The 19,567-nt window shown below is 34.9% G+C and overlaps 1 protein-coding gene and 1 pseudogene across 10 annotated transcripts in view; both read right to left on the bottom strand.

The window, feature by feature from the left end:
* Positions 1–12,661, bottom strand: part of LOC128160051 (uncharacterized) — a 39,571-nt pseudogene extending 26,910 nt beyond the window's left edge.
* Positions 9,388–19,567, bottom strand: part of LOC128160045 (uncharacterized) — a 102,711-nt gene continuing 92,531 nt past the window's right edge. For all 10 annotated transcript variants that reach the window (XM_052823302.1, XM_052823310.1, XM_052823300.1 and 7 more), the window contains one exon: positions 9,388–10,404. The gene's annotated coding sequence lies outside the window, so the exon portion shown is untranslated. The remainder of the gene's footprint in view (positions 10,405–19,567) is intronic.

Below are 19,567 nucleotides of genomic sequence, written 5' to 3'. Positions count from 1 at the left end.
AAGCATAATACATGTAGTAGCAGTAGCACAATATAATGAGATGCCAGCATACATAAGTTCTACTTTCACTTTCTAAATGTGATCTCCCTTTGACAGCATACTGTATCATCATCTTTTAATATTTAAATATGCTTATCATCGTTACCTATCCTATCCGATTTGTAAAGTTTCTGTCATTTTAGTTGCAAAAGTTTTTTTTTCATTTGTCAGACTTGCACTATTGAGTTGACCCCATCTTGACCCTGTATAAACAATTTCTTATTAGATTTGTGTATTACATGTAAGTAAGTGTACTAGACACTTAATTATCATTTTTATATGAGTAGAGTATTTCTTTCTTATTGTATTATAATGCATCAAATAGTGTAGGTCATGGCCTTATGGGACTAGCTGTTCTGACCCCACGAAACAGGAAAATACAAAATATCTTCTAATGTCATTATGATGCATCAAATGGTGTAAAGTACATTAATGACCCCCAGGTGTTGTCTTTGACTCGCTTTGCCCGAGTAAGTGCATAGGAGAGTTGAATAAAATCAACTCCCAATAAAGTATTTTATCTTATTCATATGTTACAGTAGTGTTTGATCCAGTGGGTAATTCCTAGCCTAATGATGTCACTGCTTTGTTTAGAATTGCCCCAAATAGGCGAATACACATGCATATAACATTTTGTTTATAAATCTTAAAAATTGAATTAAGCAATTTCAAAATGTTAATGTTCATCAGGAGAGAAAAAGCAATCAAGAAATGATTTAAAATTTATTACTGCACACATGTAAGAATGTATTAAGATGACTGAATCTTAAGAACCGGGTTAGATTGGGGGGGGGGTGAATGTGGAGTATGACCATTTATAATTTGAATCATTTATTGTTATTAATTTTAACTTGTCAATGAATACTAGTTATGCCTATCAAAAAAGGTGTGTGTTTAGGGTAACACTGATGAAAAAATTAGGTTAGGTAGGTAGGGATATTTTTTTATTTTATCATTTTTTTTTTGCATGAATCCTAAGAATGTTTGTTTGTGTCATATCTAAAAACAGATTTTTTAATAGAAATAATATGAAATTCACAATCGGATGAAAACAGACATATAGAAATGGAAGGATTGGGGCTTTTTTCTAGGTTAGGTCGGGTTACCCTAAATACACAACTTTTTTTTTTGGCCTTATTGATCCTAAGGTAGAAATATGACCTTTGATCATATCTCAATAGATCCTTTGTCAATTATGCAAGGTGTAATGTAATTTGTTTAAAGAATAACATTTTTTACCAGTTTATAAAAGTTTTTAGACACCCAAATTCTATTTTGATTTAATAGACCATTCGACAATTAAGGGGGGGGGGGTTATATTTGAGTTTGTTTGGGGATGGGGGTTCCAAGTCATATATTTGACAATTTTTTAATGTAATTTAAAATAAGACTAAGCCATACTACAGTCATGAACATGAATAGTATAGAACAAAACACAAACTAATACATGTATATATACATAGGAAGTATTACAATACATAGTTGATTGATCTATATCTGGGTTCTTAAATTGAGTCATATATCATGTACATATTATATTATTGTTTCTTTGTTCAAGACATTTCAGATGGTATGTAGGTCATGATCCCAAGTGCTCTTCCTGAAATTATCAAATATCATAAAAACCATTGAGATCCCCACCTTAATCCAAAGATATTATTCCTCCTTCCTCTGGCGCATCAGATCATTATGGCATGTAAGTCATGACCCTAACGGGTGTCAAAATGGTGTGGGGTCTAACATTGAACCTTGTAGGAAGAATCGTAGACTCTATTTTAAATGATAACTTAATATAGGGTTTTCATAATCATATATTGACTGTTACTGGCAATATATAGGGTTTATTAGATCTGACCCCTGGGGTCATTCCCACCCCCAGGAATTTGAAATTACCATATATCTCAGAATCTGTTATAATCATGACCCCTAAACTATATATATTCATGTTTCTGATGTCAAGGGGCATCAAATGGTATGTAGGTCATGGGCCCTGTGGGTGGTCCTGACCCCCTCAAACAGCAAGTCCCTTAATATCTTCAAAACAGTTGAGATCCCCACCCTTAAACCATATATATTCTTGTTCCTTGTGTCAAGGGGCATCAAACGGTATGTAGGTTATGGGCCCCGGGGGTGGTCATGACCCCCCTCGAACAGGAAGTACACGAATATCTCGAAAACAGTTGAGATTCCCACCCCTTAACCGTATATATTCTTGATCCTTAAAGGGCATCGAAAGATATGTAGGTAATGGGCCTCAGGGTTAAATTAAATTTTTCAAAACCGTAATGCACATCTACATTGACCTATGGAACAGTTCCTATCATATCCCAAGATATGATGTGTCTATTCATTAAATCATAAAAGGATTTCTAGGATCTATGTTTTTTTTAAGTGATAAACGTCAATTTTCTGCTACTTTTTGACTCCCTGGATGAAATCTAAATTTTTAAAACCTTACTGCACATCTATATCACAGTCCCTATCATATTTCAAGATATGATTGTCTATCCATTAAATCATAAGAGGAGCTCTTGGATCAATGTTTTGTTTTTTAGTAATAAACGTCAATTTTCTGCTACTATTTGACTCCCTGGATGAAATTTAAATTTTTAAAACCTTATTGCACATCTATAGGACAGCCCCAATTATATCCCAAGAGATGACGTAGCTACTCCAAAAGTTGTAAAAGGAGTTCTGGGAACCATATTTTTTTGGCCAAAAAACGTCATTTTTTGTTGCCCACTGATCCCCTTAATAAAAAATAATTCTGGAACCTGATAACGCCTCAATATGACATCCCCAATCATATTATAGAAGATCATTTGGCTACTGCCAAAAAAAAGTGACGTTTTTGAAACCAGTTTTTTGTAAAAAAAAAAACAAGTCATTTTTCAGCCATTAAATGACCCCCAGGACAAAATTGAAAATTCCGAAACCTTATTGCGCATCTATAGGATACCCTAAAACATATTCCAAAAGATGATTTGTCTACTGTTGAAAATGTAGGAGGAGTTCGAGGAAGAAGGTTTTTTGTGAAAAAACGTCATTTTTTACCAATTATTTGACGCCCAGGACTAACAGAGAATTTTTGAAACCTTTTTACAAAACAACATGATACCCCAAATCAAACTCCAAGAGTTCAGTTTGCTGGTTTATAAGATGTAAGAGCAGTTTGAGAAAGTAAAACGTGACAGACGGACGAACAGACGGACGGAACAGAGTAACAACAATATACCCGAACTTTCTTTAGAAAGTGCGGGTATAATAAGATTTGTCTCCACAAAGTTTCTGGCTCTTTATTTTTAGCTGCAGAAGCGTACTAGATAACATGTTAATATTGCTGTCCCATGTATGTTTCAAATCCCTGACTGAGATCTAAAGCTTATATAATGACTTTACAGCGACGATACACATATATATCATTCAAAAAACATCATTATGAATATAAATATAAGCATTTAATGCTTATTTTTGGATGTCATCGGTCCTATGGCACACCAAGTAGTGCAGACAAATTATTATACCGCGCTAACGCGCGATATTAAATTTCTCTGCACCGCATAGATGTATCATATGACCAACGACATCCAAAAATAAACATTCAGTGCTTAAATGGCCTTGGACAGAATGGAGTTTATCTATTATTCAAAGCCATTTATTTGCAGGATAGAAATCGGTCCTACATAATAGATGGATGTGGTCACCCAGCCCCAAAGTCTGTCCCTGTCCTAATCCGGATTCTAGCAGGCATCTCTAGAATATCTATTGAACAAAGCGATCGGACCCATACAGGAAATGTTATTTTTAACAACAATGCTAACAAAAATGGAGCCAACGTTTGGACAATTTTGTCTAGATTTGTTTTTATTATTTGAGTATGAAAGAGGGTTTGGTCATCAGATAAATAATTACTGATGATAAAATAAAGAAACAACTCTTTAAGCTATAAGAACACAGAACAATGGCTTTATTGGGACTCCACACTGACACTGTTTAAATCGGCATTGACAGAACGATACCACTGATCAAAGACAGATTCCATGGGCTTGGTATTAACAAAACACTTGAAGATGTATGATTGGGAGTTGTAATTGTCACATGTCGAGGGAGACTGCTTATAATATCAGAGCATCTTTAGTGAAATTAGGGTTAAGAAAATTAGAAATAACAAAAGTCAATTTATAAAAAAAAAACATGTACTCTTTTTATTCTAATTAAACACCTCTATTTGTTTTATTTATTTATTATTATTATTATTTTTGGCACTAATAAGACACACGAAGATTGGATTGGGAGCTGTGATCGTAACATGTCGAGGAAGAGGCTTTTTATTTGCTTATTCAAAAAACACAAACAAAACCCCTCCCTTATATTTTTGTCTTAAATATACTCAAATATTTAGTTATGAAGGTGTTTGTGTGCGTATATGGGGGTGGGGGGGGGGATTCAACCGGTTGATGGTCAAGGGAAACGGGAACCAAACGCCGCTTTCAGAGTGCAATTCTCTTCAAGAAATTATCAAAAAGACATAAAAAGGAGAATAATAAATTTGTTAAAGTATACACGTACAAGCAAGTTGAATGTTATTTTTCTACTAACATAATTATTACATGTTATAATTCGACTGTATATGGTAAACATATTGTTTTCCTTTGAGTCAATACTGTGTTAAACACTGTGTGATGTTCTTGATCCGTCGAGTCAGAGAAATGATATTGGGTGTATACCTAGAACTCATAGGTGACCCATGTCGAATATTACCGTCTTTTTCTCTTCATCGTGTTGGATACTTGTTTTCTATTTGAAAGGTTGATGTCTGACTGATATAAGTAAGTAAGAATTTAAAAGTTATCAATTTAATCTAAGCCATCATTTCTCCTATATTTATTTTTTTCCATTTACATTTGGTATATTTTAATTAAATTTGGTAAAAATGATACTTCATTCTAAAAGTAATAATGCTGAGCGGGGGAGGGAGGGAAGACGGGTTAGAAATTCGTGAATACCTTTCCTCTTTATGGATTAAGGAACTTATTGTTTGTTACTTGTTTGATAATACTTGTACAATGGTAACAACAGATTAATGTTAAAACAAAATCCTATTTTACATGTTTACAATGCAAAACCGCAGACATTCTGTTTGTATGCACTTAACAGGAATAGAACTAGTTTGCAGACACCACAAAAACAACTTTACAACTCATCGACGCCTTACTAGATGATCATATCGACAAGAGCACCCACTAACCACGCTCGTCTCCTTAAAAGAACACGAAAGCGGCAGAGAATTCAACTTTACTTCGACATGTATCATTGAGAGTGTGATAGATAGAGAAAACCCGACGTTGATAGCAAATACGTATATGATATGCAAATGACAAAAACGAATACAGCATATTATATTATATCCAATTTATTAGTGCGCTTATATAAATGAAAACAATCGAATTACACACACACACACACACACACACACACAAAACCCACAGGAAATAACAAATTACAACAATTTTGTGAATGTTGCTTTGTACCTCACATGCAATTGATATGGTGTGAGATACACAAATTATTAGAAAAGAGAACAAGTAAAGTTGTTAATATGATATATTTTATTTGAACACATATTTTGCATTTCTACCTACTGTTTACAAAACCCTTCATATATACTACATGTGTACTTTATCTATTGACAATTATTATCAAATACAGTTTGCAAAAAAATAAATGTTCAATGTAAAGTTTATACAGTATGCAATATTTTCTACTCCCCCGTACGTTCCGTTTTCCGAAAAACGACTCACCATACGTTATCGTTACGTCTGAATAGAAAAGGTCTCGATTCTATATTGTCCCTAAGATTTGTCAAGATTTGATCATTGCACTTACAAAGTTGACTAATTTTTTGATTGTTTCAACGGTCTGTGACCCAAAACAAATCGCATATATTTTACATGTCATGCATATTTTGACCAATCGATTACCGCGAATTTGAAATCTGCCATATAGTTTCGAAGTCTTTGAGACTTCTAGACGCATAGAGCACTCGGACCACTGACCAACACAAGTTTGACCATCGCTGTTTTCCGTGCGGTATATATTATTAAGAAATACTTATAAATACCTATAAAAGGCGTGCCCTAAATTTCTTACGTTTCTGCAGTGGAGAAAATTGACCCATACGTTGAAATCGACTCCTCCATACTGTTTGTCGACTCCCCCGCGGTAGGGTTGTGTACACGGTGAATTTCCAATACCCCATCAACACTCTCAGGGAAAATTTCAAGTAGTTTTATTTAAATCGCGTAGAGCAAGTTCCAGTTTTAAGTCAATTGAAAACTTTTGTTGTTGGGGTCAAATGTCAACAACAAAGTTTTTTTTCACAGGGAACAGAACATTAAGAAATGAACTTAATGTCTTCCCAAGTTATTCCAGTATAACCTGGGTTGAGAAAGTTTAAGCTTTATAATAAGCAAAACGGTTTATAAAAAACCGTAAATTTCTCCAACCCAGATTATACAAATATAACTTGGGTTGATATTGAGTTAATTCCCTATAATTTAAATTTCTGTAATTAACTGTACTTTACGTGGCGTTTTTCTTTAAAAAAATAATTTTAATCAGTTCAAAATTCAAACGTTACGTCAAGCAGATTAATTAATACATTTTTGACGTCGGAGCATTATTACGTGTCTTGTGACGTGCTTACCGGGTTATACAAATTGAACTTAATTTTTCTAACCGATCAAATGCCGCGTTTCAACCAGAATTAAAGTATTTAGAGAAAAGAAAAAAGTTCAAGCTGTACCCTGGGTATAAATTTTACGACTTCAAGTCTCCATTTTCTTCGTTGATATAAGCACCCCTAGGATCACTATTCAACGTTGAAAAATTACTCTTGTTTAAATGTGAAGCCCAGGTCAATATAGAAGCATTGAATGCTTATTTTTTATATCGCCGATCCTAAAACACATCGGGCCGTGCAGACAAATTGAATAACGCGCGTTAGAAACATTTGTTTATATAAACGAGTAAATAAACACAAAGCAATTTCTTAAAAATAATGATCATTCATCACAACGGCATGATAACGATGTCTATATCAATTCGTCGCTGAAAATTAAAATAAATCGTTGCTGTTTTCCCATCGATTTTTTGATTACCGAGCAGAAGGATAAAACACTTCAATATTTGAATAATATTTTCCTCCTGAAAATTTTAATAATATCACCCTCGTGTGCATTTATTATGCATAATATATCTACGGGTGCAGCATATGATTAAATATTTGTATAATTTCAGTGTCTTTGTCTGTGATAAAAACTACGAATCCTATTAGATAATTAAGATCAAGCTCTGTATCTTCAGCTACCGTCTATTTACACATCCATTTTAATATTAACTGCACTATATATGGGCAGATTTTTTTAATATTTTATAACCAGCTCCCTGAGTCTAACACAATTTGAGTTGTTACAAAATTTTAGACATGTCTAAGCATCTAGATAATCAAGATCACTCTCTGTATCTAGAGCTACCTCTGCGATTCATTTATATAGTTAAATCAACTATGCATGTTTGAAATAGTACTATTTAACGAATAAAGACTCATTCTTTGAGTATTATGAGGTGATAACTTCAGTCGGGGAGTGGTCAAATCCAATAAAGTCCAAAGGGCTTTAAGACAGATTTGACCACGCTCCGATCACCATTAATACTTCATAATATTCAAACATGATTCCTAATTACTTAAATTTTTATTATTTCCAATTTGTACACTTCAAAACAACATTATTTTAAAAACACTATTTTTTAATGTAGCACATGCTATGTATTACTACGCGGCGCAGCCAATTCCGTTTTTCGGTTATGCTATAATACAAGCCCATTTTGTGTCACTGATGTTTTATGAATTTATTGGGTTCTAGAGTTCAAAATTGATTCTTAATGTTTTCACAAAGACAGTTGAAAATGTAAATAGTATCTATATAAACAGGTGGCCTGTTTCAAAAACTACACCCCCTTCAGCATGTGGAACATATGGCTCAGATTCAGCATCCAAGCCTGTCAAGTGCATTCGTGTCATAAAGACGCACCATCCACGCAAGTTTGGTGAAGTTAGGAGCAGTAATAACTGAGATATAATCATCGGAGGGCACCTGATCCAAAATCCCTAACCTCAATTCAGCATGCAAGCCTGTCAGATACATAAGTATCATAAGACGTGCCATCCATGCAAGTGTGATGAAGTAAAAACCAGTAGTAACTTAGAATTGCTATCAAAGGGCACCTGCTCTAAAAACTTAAACCTGGTTTAATAACATTAACCTCCTCCGTCATCTGCAATTCATGATCCAGATTCAGCATCCAAGTTTTTCAAGTCCATAAGGTCTAGATGAACCATCCATGCAAGTATTGTGAAGATAGAACAAGTAAAAACTTAGATACAGGACCTGCACCAAAAACTTTAAACAGGTCCGTACGCCGACGCCGTGGGTATAGTATAAGCTTCGCCCGCCTTCGTTTCGGTAAGCTAAAAGTCAAGATTATCTGTTCTAAAACGCCCCCTCTATCGCTTCAGGTTTCAATAAACAACCAAAAATAGAAAGTATACGGGGATTTTGCATTGTTAACAAAATTTAGTACTCTGGATGATAACTTAATAAATGTGCGAGGTGTTCCGAGTACTTCCGAATGGAGAACATTGTTAAAATTTCCCATTTTGAATCTCTGTACGATGTTTGTTTTTTGTTCAAGTGAAATTATCCTCGCTTAAACAGATGATGAATTAAAAAGGAAATCTTGGATATTTTTTCCCTTTGATCAATTTGAATTGTACTTCATTGACAGGCTTGTTTATTTTAATCAAAAATCATCAAAATATGAAGGAAGCAATAACTTGAAACAGACTATTTGTACACATTTAAGAAAACGATTTGTTTCTTATTTTAATAAAGGGCGAACAACTCCTCAAAAAGTTTTGAAGTGCAAAACATTTACTCAGTGTTTCTGAATTCTCTTCTGAATTAGAGCTATGCTACTTTCATATTAAAATATATTTTTGGTGTAGTGTACTATATTCATCGGATTCGTTCTGTTCACCTCAATAATACATGAACTATCTGGTAGTATCACAATATAAACTTTGACTTTATTTTAAGATTATAAGAAGGTGACTAACTCTTTTTATTTAGGGAGGTATTGGACAGCTGTCAATGTTAGTGTGAAAAAGGACATTATTATCAAAATACTTTCACCGATTCAGAGTTTTTAAATTTTACAATATTTAACTAAAACTATTTTCTAAAACTTTTTGATGACAATTTAAACAGAAACTATTTATAAATTAAACTTCATTTTATTGTTTATTTCAAAATATAGTACGTCACAACATGATACCATCTTAAAACTGAAATATACAGATTTGAGTTATTCCCCTTTGACTATGACATTAAGCTAATATGCAAGATTGCCTGTGTACTTCTCAAAAATGAAAAATAAAACTTTGTCACACACAGCAAAAATTTCAAGGGACAGCTTTAACCTTTCACCAAACTGCATCCGGCCCTTTAAATTAATGTCAAAGGATATAAATACAGGGCAAAAGTGTATAAATACTGATACTATACCTATAACAATCTACAGAAAGTTTTACCTATATAAAACTTATAAAAATTACAATCACTGATTAGTGCGTAAGTCATATACAAAGAACACAGAGTCCATTGGTGAAACTTTATATTACCATAACATATGTAGTAAAATAGTAATAAATAAATAAGTTTTGTAGCGCTCCATATAATAACATAATCACTCTAGCGAACTTTATATAAAATGGACATGACATAAAACATAGTACATGTATAGGTAACTTAAAGAATAATAGTATTGAACATTATTTTACAACAAATAACAATGAGGATAATTAAAATTCAAACCCAAAAAATCACAAGATTGATAATTCTCAAAAGTTAATTAAATGCTAATTAGAAAAATTGTATTTAATTGTCTTTTAAAAACTTTGAACGGATTACGCATGAGGAATACACATCGGAAGACTGTCGTAAGTAGGAATGATCACCATAGACAAATTGTCCTTTAAGTGCACACCCTCGATAAATTAAGTAGCAAGCTTCCGTCGGATCGTAGGATTTGGTTTATTTTACGGATAATAATCAGTTCTTGTCCTGGACCCGATCTACGCAATGCTATGTAGGCGTACACAAGAGTTTTGTATGTAGGAAGGAATTTTAGTGGAAGCCAGTGCAAGTCACTAGAATAGAAGTGATATGACCCTTTTTCCTTTTCTCTATAACAAGTTAAGCTGCAGTTACTCAACCACAAGGCATGGAGATAAAGTTTGCTCACCTGCATAAAACAGAAATAACAATTAATGAGTTTGTAAATGATTATTATTTATCGATTGAATATAATTACGTGATGGCATATCTAAGAGGGTTAAAATTAATTCTCAAACCTATAATGTGCAATTTTGCTAAAATATCAACTCTATTTGAATATCTGATAGATGTTTTTTTCCCTATATAGCAACAGGCAGTCATGTTTGGAGTATCTCCAAGTGTGAAATAAACAGGAGTCAGTATTACAGTACATGTGAATTATACACAGCTCAATTTCAGCGGCAGATGTTGAACAAAGTTACAAACAACATGTGTGGTTTTTAGATCAGACTAGATTTGTACAGAAACATTTACAACCTGTCAATATCCAAGCTATCTCCATTTTACGGCTGGTGTTGAGCTGGAAAAGACATCTTCATCTCTTGAGTGTGTATCCTCATCAGTTGAGTGTGTGTCCGCATCTACAACAATCATCAATTAGCTGTTAATTAATAGATATTATACAGTACATGTAAACATACATGTATTGATCAAGTTAAATTCACAAAAACAGCTTCAATCTCACATTCTTTATTTTTCTAGCTAGTCAATAAAATTGATTAAAATGAGTTGTAACAAAACACATAATTACAAATATTTGTGTCATTATGTCTTATTACCTAATTAAAATGACCTCTAATAAATAAAATCAACTACATGTAAATACATTGCGATGGTACTGTACAATAACATCAATTATTGAATTCATATATCCACTTTCTACAAATTTTATTTGAAGAAATAATTTGCAATTACTGGTAGATTCCACTAACCCTGTAACAATGAGCTGTTTATATTGACAACCAATCACACAGATAAACATGTCTTACATGTATCTTATTGACTGATAATTAACACAGACTGTGTGTCTTAGTTATCTATATCTAATTAATCTGAATGATAATGACTCAGACTTACCTGTCAGAGCGTCCTGTGAGTCTATATAACTGTAGACACACACCTTGTTGTTGTCCCGTGATCCGACCCAGAAACGGTGAGTGCTGACATCATAACTCAGGCTCTGTTGTTCACCCATCGCTTGTGATTGTGTCAGTAGATGTGACAGGAACTGACCGTCTTTGTCCAACATCTGTACTGTTTTGGTTCTCCAATCACACACCAGGATGTGTGACAGCGCGTCAGTACAGATTCCACGTGGATATAGTCCTGATCCTGATGGATGTCCTGTGTAGGAGAAACGATGTCTTCCTCCACGCTCTGTCACCACTACAGCACTGTACGAGTCAGACACCACGACATCCCCATTGTTGTTCTCTGTTATATAGTTAGGTTCTAGATACAGTCCCAGTCCTGTATTGTCGTTCTGTATGGTCTGTGTGAGTTGTCCGCTCTGGTTGTACCGGGTTACCTTGCCTGTGCCTGTCTTTGTATCATAGTTATACATCCCGACCAGTAGATCCCCAGTGGACGGGGACCAGTACACACACTCTGGTCTCCATTTAGAGAATTTTTTTTTCATTAACAGTGCTTTGGTTGTTTTCATATCCTTTGATTGTTTCTTAATGTTATATTTCCTATCTATATAAATCAGTTCACTCTCACTGTTCACTGTGTGTAATCCACACCTATCTAAATCACTACATGAATCCTTCACACGATGTAGAGGGACACCTGTTGTGTCTGTCAAGATGAGAATGTCCCAATCACTGACCCAGACCCGGTCTGATGTCACACAGGAAATGTGATAACAACCATCAACACCTGTCAGTGTGAGAGATTGATGGAGCTCAGCATCAGACGTCAGTTTCAGCAGACACTGGTTTCCTACGCGTCGGTTTCCTCTCTCTGTGATTTGGATTGCACTCAGTGACTCCATCACATCCTCCTTGTTGAGTGACTCAGTCATGGAGAGCTGGCTGGTGTGGAGTTTAACAGCAGTGTCTGCATTAAAACAAACATCAGATATGTAATGATATATATATGATTAATGAATAAAAATAATAAATCTTATTTTAAACAGTTGTCTGCATACTAACACACATTATTCTAGGTGTATTAATGCAGTTTATCAATAACATTGTATTTACAATGGCATGTGATTGTATTTAATTGATTAATTAATTGAAATCATACACAGATGTATCTAAATAATTATTTCAAATAACATATTCCTATGTGTTTTTGAATCTATAAACAATCACCCTGCTGTGGTTTTTCTGTCCCCCCTGTGGTTGAAATTTCACTCAGTGACTCCATTGCACCAGCAGAGGCTGCAAACATCAGACATAAACAGTTTAAATGCAGCTTATATTAATTAATTACAATGTCATGTAATTGTATTTAATTAATTGATAAATTTAAATCATACACAGATGTATCTATATATAACTAATTATATTAGCATATTCCTGTGAGTGTTTTTTGAATTTAACTAGCTATCAACAAAATCTTGTACATTAAGTATATATAGATAAGCTGCTACTGACAACGTGTTAAGTGTGTTCTTGTATGTCTCAAACAAATCAACCAAAACAAGACATATGATACATATACATTCTACATGATTGTAAACAATAAATACTCAGACTTACCTGTCGGCGCGTCCTGTCTGGTGATATACGTGTATATAACCACCGTGTTGTTGGACTCTGATCCGACCCAGAGACGGTGAGTGTTGACATCATAACTCAGGCTCCCTGGTGAGAATATCCCTGATGGTCTTATCAGTAGATGTGACAGGAACTGACCGTCCTTGTCCAACATCTGTACTGTTTTGGTTCTCCAATCACACACCAGGATGTGTGACAGCACGTCAGTACAGATTCCACGTGGCCGTAGTCCTGATCTTGATGAAGGTCCTGTGTAGGAGAAACGATGTCTTCCTCCACGCTCTGTCACCACTACAGCATCATCATCAGACACCACGACATCCCCATTGTTGTTCTCTGTTATATAGTTAGGTTCTATATACAGTCCCCGTCTTGTATTGTGATGCTGTATGGTTTTTGCGAGTTGTCCCCTCTGGTTGTACCGGGTTACTCTGCCTGTGTCTGTCCTATAGTTCCACATCCCGACCAGTAGATCCCCAGTGGACGGGGACCAGTACACACACCGTGGTCTCCATGTAGAGTCTGTTCTCTTTATAAATGTGGTAGGGATTATCGTATCCTTTGACAATTTTTTGATGTTATAATTCCAATCTATATAAATCAGTTCACTCTCACTGTTCACTGTGTGTGATCCTCCAATACCAGTAAATATATCACCAATACATGAATCCCACACACGACGTAGAGTGACACCTGTTGTGTCTGTCAAGATGAGATTCTTTCTATCATCACTGACCCAGACCCGGTCTGATGTCACACAGGAAATGTGATAACAACGACTGACACCTGTCAGTGTGAGAGATTGATGGAACTCAGCACCAGACGTCAGTTTCAGCAGACATTGGTTTCCTACGCGTCGGTTTCCTCTCTCTGTGATTTGGATTGCACTCAGTGACTCCATCACATCCTCCTTGTTGAGTGACTCAGTCATGGCCAGCTGGCTGGTGTGGAGTGTAAGATATATCTGGGAGATGGCTTTCTTTATGGAGGAGAGGAATTGTAGCGCACTGAATGTTGACTGTTCATACATGTGTACATATCTCTGTAGGCTGACGATATGTCTGTTTGTTTCTATCTTCTGTTTTAAAAATCTCTGTTTGAAATCAAAGTCACAAAACACATCGTTCAATAGATCATATAGCACATAGTTAATGAGATTCTTCAGTGGCTGGGCCTTTGTTAACATCTCTGATTGATAGCGGGAGAATTCTCTGCGACAGGTTTTGATGTCATCTGTGATTCCTGGCAGAAGAACAGGTCTGTAAAAGAGAGCCTCACTTCTGATGGTGTGAATGGTTCCTCTGTGTTGTTGTCGCTTTGTTTTATAAGCTCCTCGTAAGCTTAGAATCTTGTGCTTACTTTTTCGAAAGAGAGAAACAGGGAATCTGTGAGATTTATGTCCAGACCAAGAATCACACACAGGAACTTGACACGGTCCACAGTACTTTATATAAACATTACTAGGATGTCTCACACAAAGTTCTTCTTTTGGGATATAGTTGAATTTATCACGGTATATGGCAACATTGTGGTCTATTGTTGTGAGGTTTTTAACATGGTTTTCTTTACACTTTTGACACAGATCACATGGACACGATACACAATAGTACTTTGTGTCCCCGGGACACTTTGAGCATTGATGCACTCTATATGTTGTACTTGCTGGGTCCATGGTCTGGAGGGTCTAGGTCTTTAATCCTTAACTGCAAGTTCAATGAAAACAGAGTGTGTTGTCAATCAGTGTCATTCATGTAAACTTCTTTCTTTCAACACTGTTTTTAGATATAATATCGATTCTTTAGAAAATTTTAATTAAAACAGATGTAACTTAAAGGTAAAAATGTATTTTTCTTCATAAATATATGATGGTTCATCATTCTGGTACAGATTATAGAAGACTCAAACAGTAGGAAAATGAAAATTACCCCCCAGAGAGAGAGAGAGAGAGAGAGAGAGAGAGTTTCTCTTATAAAACTGTATAATTTATGAGCAAGTATGATCATCAACTACAGTTTAACCTCAGCAGTATGCTATGTTCATGTATTTTTTTATCTCTCTAACACTTTCTCTGCAAAACGTGTACTTATATGTATATGTGTCTTTCTCTTTCTCATACTTGCTATACCGAACTTTTCTTCTCTCTTTCAGTCATGTAATTTATTCTCTCTCTCTATCTCTCTCTCTCTTTCTCTCTCTCTCTCTCTCTCTCTCTCTCTCTCTCTCTCTCTTTCTCTCTCTCTCTCTCTCTTTCTGACTTTATCTAATAAATATATACTTGTGCTCTCGCTTAATTTCTCCATGTCTTTCTGTCTTTTTCTACTAACATGTTCTCTCTCTCTCTCTCTCTCTCTCTCTCTCTCTCTCTCTCTCTCTCTCTCTCTCAGACTTAACATGTACTATTGCTCTTTTTTTATTTGCTCTTTCCATCTAACTTTCTCTGCTTAAGCTTAAACTTCCTGTTAAACATATAGTCGATACATTGTAAATCTATCAGACTTATGTACTTTTGCACACTGTCTTTCCTCTCTTTCTCTCTCTGTACTTTTGCTCTCTTTCTCCTCTCCCTTGCTTATATTTTCTTTATTAAATATGAATCTTTTCCCTGTCTTCTTTTCTTAACATGTAGCCTACCTCTCTACTTCTCTCTCTTCCTTTTTTCTCTGTATGTGTATCTCTCGTTCTCTTTTTTTCATCTTTCAAACATACTTTTACTCATTCTTTCTTTCTCTGATCAACACGTACTCATGCTCCATCTATTGAACTTTCTGTGTCAAACATGTACAAGGGTTGTCTAAAAAGTTCGTGGACAATCGCGCTTTCGTCATTTTACATTGGACAACCCTAATCTCTCTCTCTCTCTCTCTCTCTCTCTCTCTCAGATTTTCTGTCCTTAACATGTACTCTCTATCTCTCTGTATGACCATCTCTCCTGAACATGCAGCTTACTAGTAGTATCTTTCTCTGTTTCTCTCAAATTTTCCCTCCTTAGTATGTACTAACTATCTCTGACTTCCTCTCCTTAACATGAATGTACAGTCTCAGCCTCTCTCTCTCTCTCTCTCTCTCTCTCTCTCTCTCTCTCTCTCTCTCTCTCTCTCTCTCTCTCTCTCTCTCTCTCTCTCTCTCTCTCTGTTAAACATGTACTATGTATTATCTCTATATCCCTCTGCTTTCCATCTGTCATTCTTTCTCTCTTTCAGACTTTCTCTCAACTAGAACTTGATTTTAATTTAAGAGAAGATGTCTGACAACGACTTTGCCTTTTGGTTGGTCCTGTTTGTTTTAAATTAATTGGCCCATAACTGCTGCATTTGTAAGTTACATTATCTATAAAAAGCATTAAAATATACGAGTGCGACGCAGTTGTGTCTCAGCTCCAGGTAGAGAACAGATTGTTATCAAACCACAATTCACATTTAGTTATCAAATGTGTGCGAAACAGGAACATAAACAGTTTTATATATATATATTTATATATATGAGGTCGTTTGAATACTGACTTATGGCCTATGCTTTGCTATTCTACATAACCTGGCTGATTATTTGACTGTCCCCCTGCGCAGATAATTTGACAGTATTCCACATAACCACATGAATTTGTTTCCCTTGTATGAAAAAAAACAATCCCTAAATGGGAATGAGGGCGGTTCTTATTTTGTTAATCTCTTGGTAAGAAATTGCTATGCTCTCTAGAAACAGTTCTCACCATAGGATTAACACAATGACTACTGCCTCATACCCATTTAAGAGCTGTTTAATATAATGTCTATGATTGACACACAACAACGAACTTATGATAGCAATAGGTCACCTGAGTAACCAAGAAAGGAACAGGTTAGCTGCCTTATGAACAGTTTATAATATTCATGAATACTATACCGTATACAATTCCTCTTTTCTTTCTCTTGTCTACTGTATCTTTGAAAACCATACTCTATAGATCTACAAAGAGACTACAGAATTCTACACAACATTTCACTTATTAACAAAAACCAAAAGACGAGCAGGATAACACATATGTGTAAAAAACAAATACCAAACAAATTTCAGAAACCATAAGTTAGGGATTACGCTATTCAGCTACTTAAAACAATTATGAGTAAAAATTGTGAAAACTTGACAGTCAGACCCGACACTGGTTGGGATGCCGGGGCCGGATAGCTCAGTTGGTAGAGAAAACTAGAAATCCAGAGGACCCCGCAATGGAATCCCTATTTGGTCCATCTTTATTTAACCCATCCCGCTACGTATACATAATCAACCATTGATAGGTATTGGACAATAAAACACGAGATTGATAATCAATTCATTTTAAAGTTGATGATAAGAAAGAAATTAAGTAGGGTTATCTTCGGAGAGAAATTGACTATGAACAATCATCATCATGACTTGTGTTTGTGTCTGTCTGGCAGTGTCTTAATCAATCATATCAGGTACATGCATTTATTCAAAGAATTTCACATTAGTATTGGATCAGTTTCTTTAGGATACTTTACATTTTACTTATATTCATACTAGGTAATGGCTTAAATTTGTTACTCTGTGCATTGGTAGCTAAATCAAACTTTAGTGCAATGATTTAGGTAGATGAATAAATTTAACATTAAATAAAACCTTGCTTTAAAAAACATGTGAAAGGGGGAATAACTCCTTTTTGTTTAAGCTGGTGAAAAAATGAAATGGAGTTGTTCCCCTTGTTACACAGTTTGACCAGTAAGATTTTTTGATCTAACGTGGTAGTGTCCAAGACAATTAGCCGAATCGACCTGCACAACCGTATGTAAACATAAAATCTAGTTATCAATTAATTATATTATTGAAAGAATCGGAGAGATAAGCTCAGTAAGATATGATTAAAATGATCAACATTACTGCTTTAAAACTGATTAGTAATAAGTGTCAGAGAATGTTAATTTACCTCGACTTGTATGAAATGTAAACAGATATTAATCAATTCACCAGACTTATACCATTGTTGAAAGAACAAAATATCTGTGAGCCAATGCTCACTAGTAATACCAATACTCCTGTTCTGAGGTGAATGTAGAAACTAAGTAAATTAAGTCATCATTTAACAGGAATTAAGTTGACGTCCAATTGGTACAAAACTAAATCCCATGAAATGGCATGCCTAAAAAAATAGTGTGTTAAAATTTCAAGCATCTGCATTAAACAGTTACTGAGAAATCTTTAACAAAAATTTGTTTGAAAATATAGGCTGAAAATAAATAAAGTCATCATTTAACAGGAAGTTGACGACAGATTGGTACAAAAATAGGTCTCAAGATATGGTGTGCATATAAACAAATGGTGTGTTAAAATTTCAAACATCTGCAATAAATAGTTGCTGAGAAATCTTTAACAATAAACAAAGTTGTCTTTAAACACGAAGTTGACGTCCGACTGATACGAAACTATATTCCGCCAAATGGCATGCCTTAAAAAAATAGTGTGTTAGAATTTCAAGCATCTGCAATGAACAGCTGATGAGATAAATGCGACAGAATTTTTGTTATGGACAAACAGGCAGACGGACAGAAGGACGGATGGATGGACAGATTGCCACACACGGGAAAAACAGTATACCCTGTATTCCCTCGGAGCAGGGGTATAATAATGATTGATTGTCTGTATAAATCATTAATGTTTCATAATTGAATACATGTACATACTAAACCACGACTATTTGTTGGTTTTCCATAACTGGACAAGTTGTTACTTCCTTGAATGAGGATAAAACCTAAAAAGTGAGCACATCATATTCGAATAAATATTAATGCATCACTTGATACGTGTTCAAATTAGTGTTCATTACATGTAAACTTTGACCATGTAGTTTTCAAGATGAAAAAAACTACAGCTAAAATTGTTAATGGATTACACATGAACAGCAATACCCTAAGTAACAAGAGTCCAACGGGCCTTAACGATCACCTGAGTTCCACACCTTTTGAGAATTATCATATATGCATTTAAATATATATTAAAAAAAAGCACTGAATAGAATCAACAACACTAGGCATCTTTAAGGTGTCGGATCTAATATAAAGATACTAAGCCAGTAAACTGAATATATAAAGCACTAAAAATGGCTAACACCACGTACAATAGAAATTGTCAAATTTTTGGGACAATCCTTCACACCAAAAATGGCAACAATTGGTCTCGTAAATGACATCGAAAAATAATGTGACTATTCCGGAACTATCGTTTCCGTTCGTATTTAGACTTGGTTCCCAAGGGTAAGAACTGTGCACAATAGAACTTCCGGTTTAGGGACACAATGTAAGCAGATGCTCGCATTTGTAAGTTTATTACTTATTTATGGGTTGGGGAAAATTTCAGAGCCCTATCGATTTGATTGGGCCGATTTTTTTGGGGTTTAAATCATGCTCAGCGTTTTTTTTTTCATTGTATATATGTTATTTCAGTTTGTGTGTTAGTATGAGAGGAAAAAATGTACAGAGTGGAATTACATGTTTGTGTCAATATACGTGTCTCTTCTCTTCTCATGAGCCATTTTCAGTCATACATAATGCATATTCTCATTTAAGAAAATCT

Source organism: Crassostrea angulata, chromosome 8, assembly GCF_025612915.1.
Source record: "Crassostrea angulata isolate pt1a10 chromosome 8, ASM2561291v2, whole genome shotgun sequence".
NCBI classification, from domain to species: domain Eukaryota; kingdom Metazoa; phylum Mollusca; class Bivalvia; order Ostreida; family Ostreidae; genus Magallana; species Magallana angulata.
This window is presented reverse-complemented; position numbering and strand designations above follow the sequence as displayed.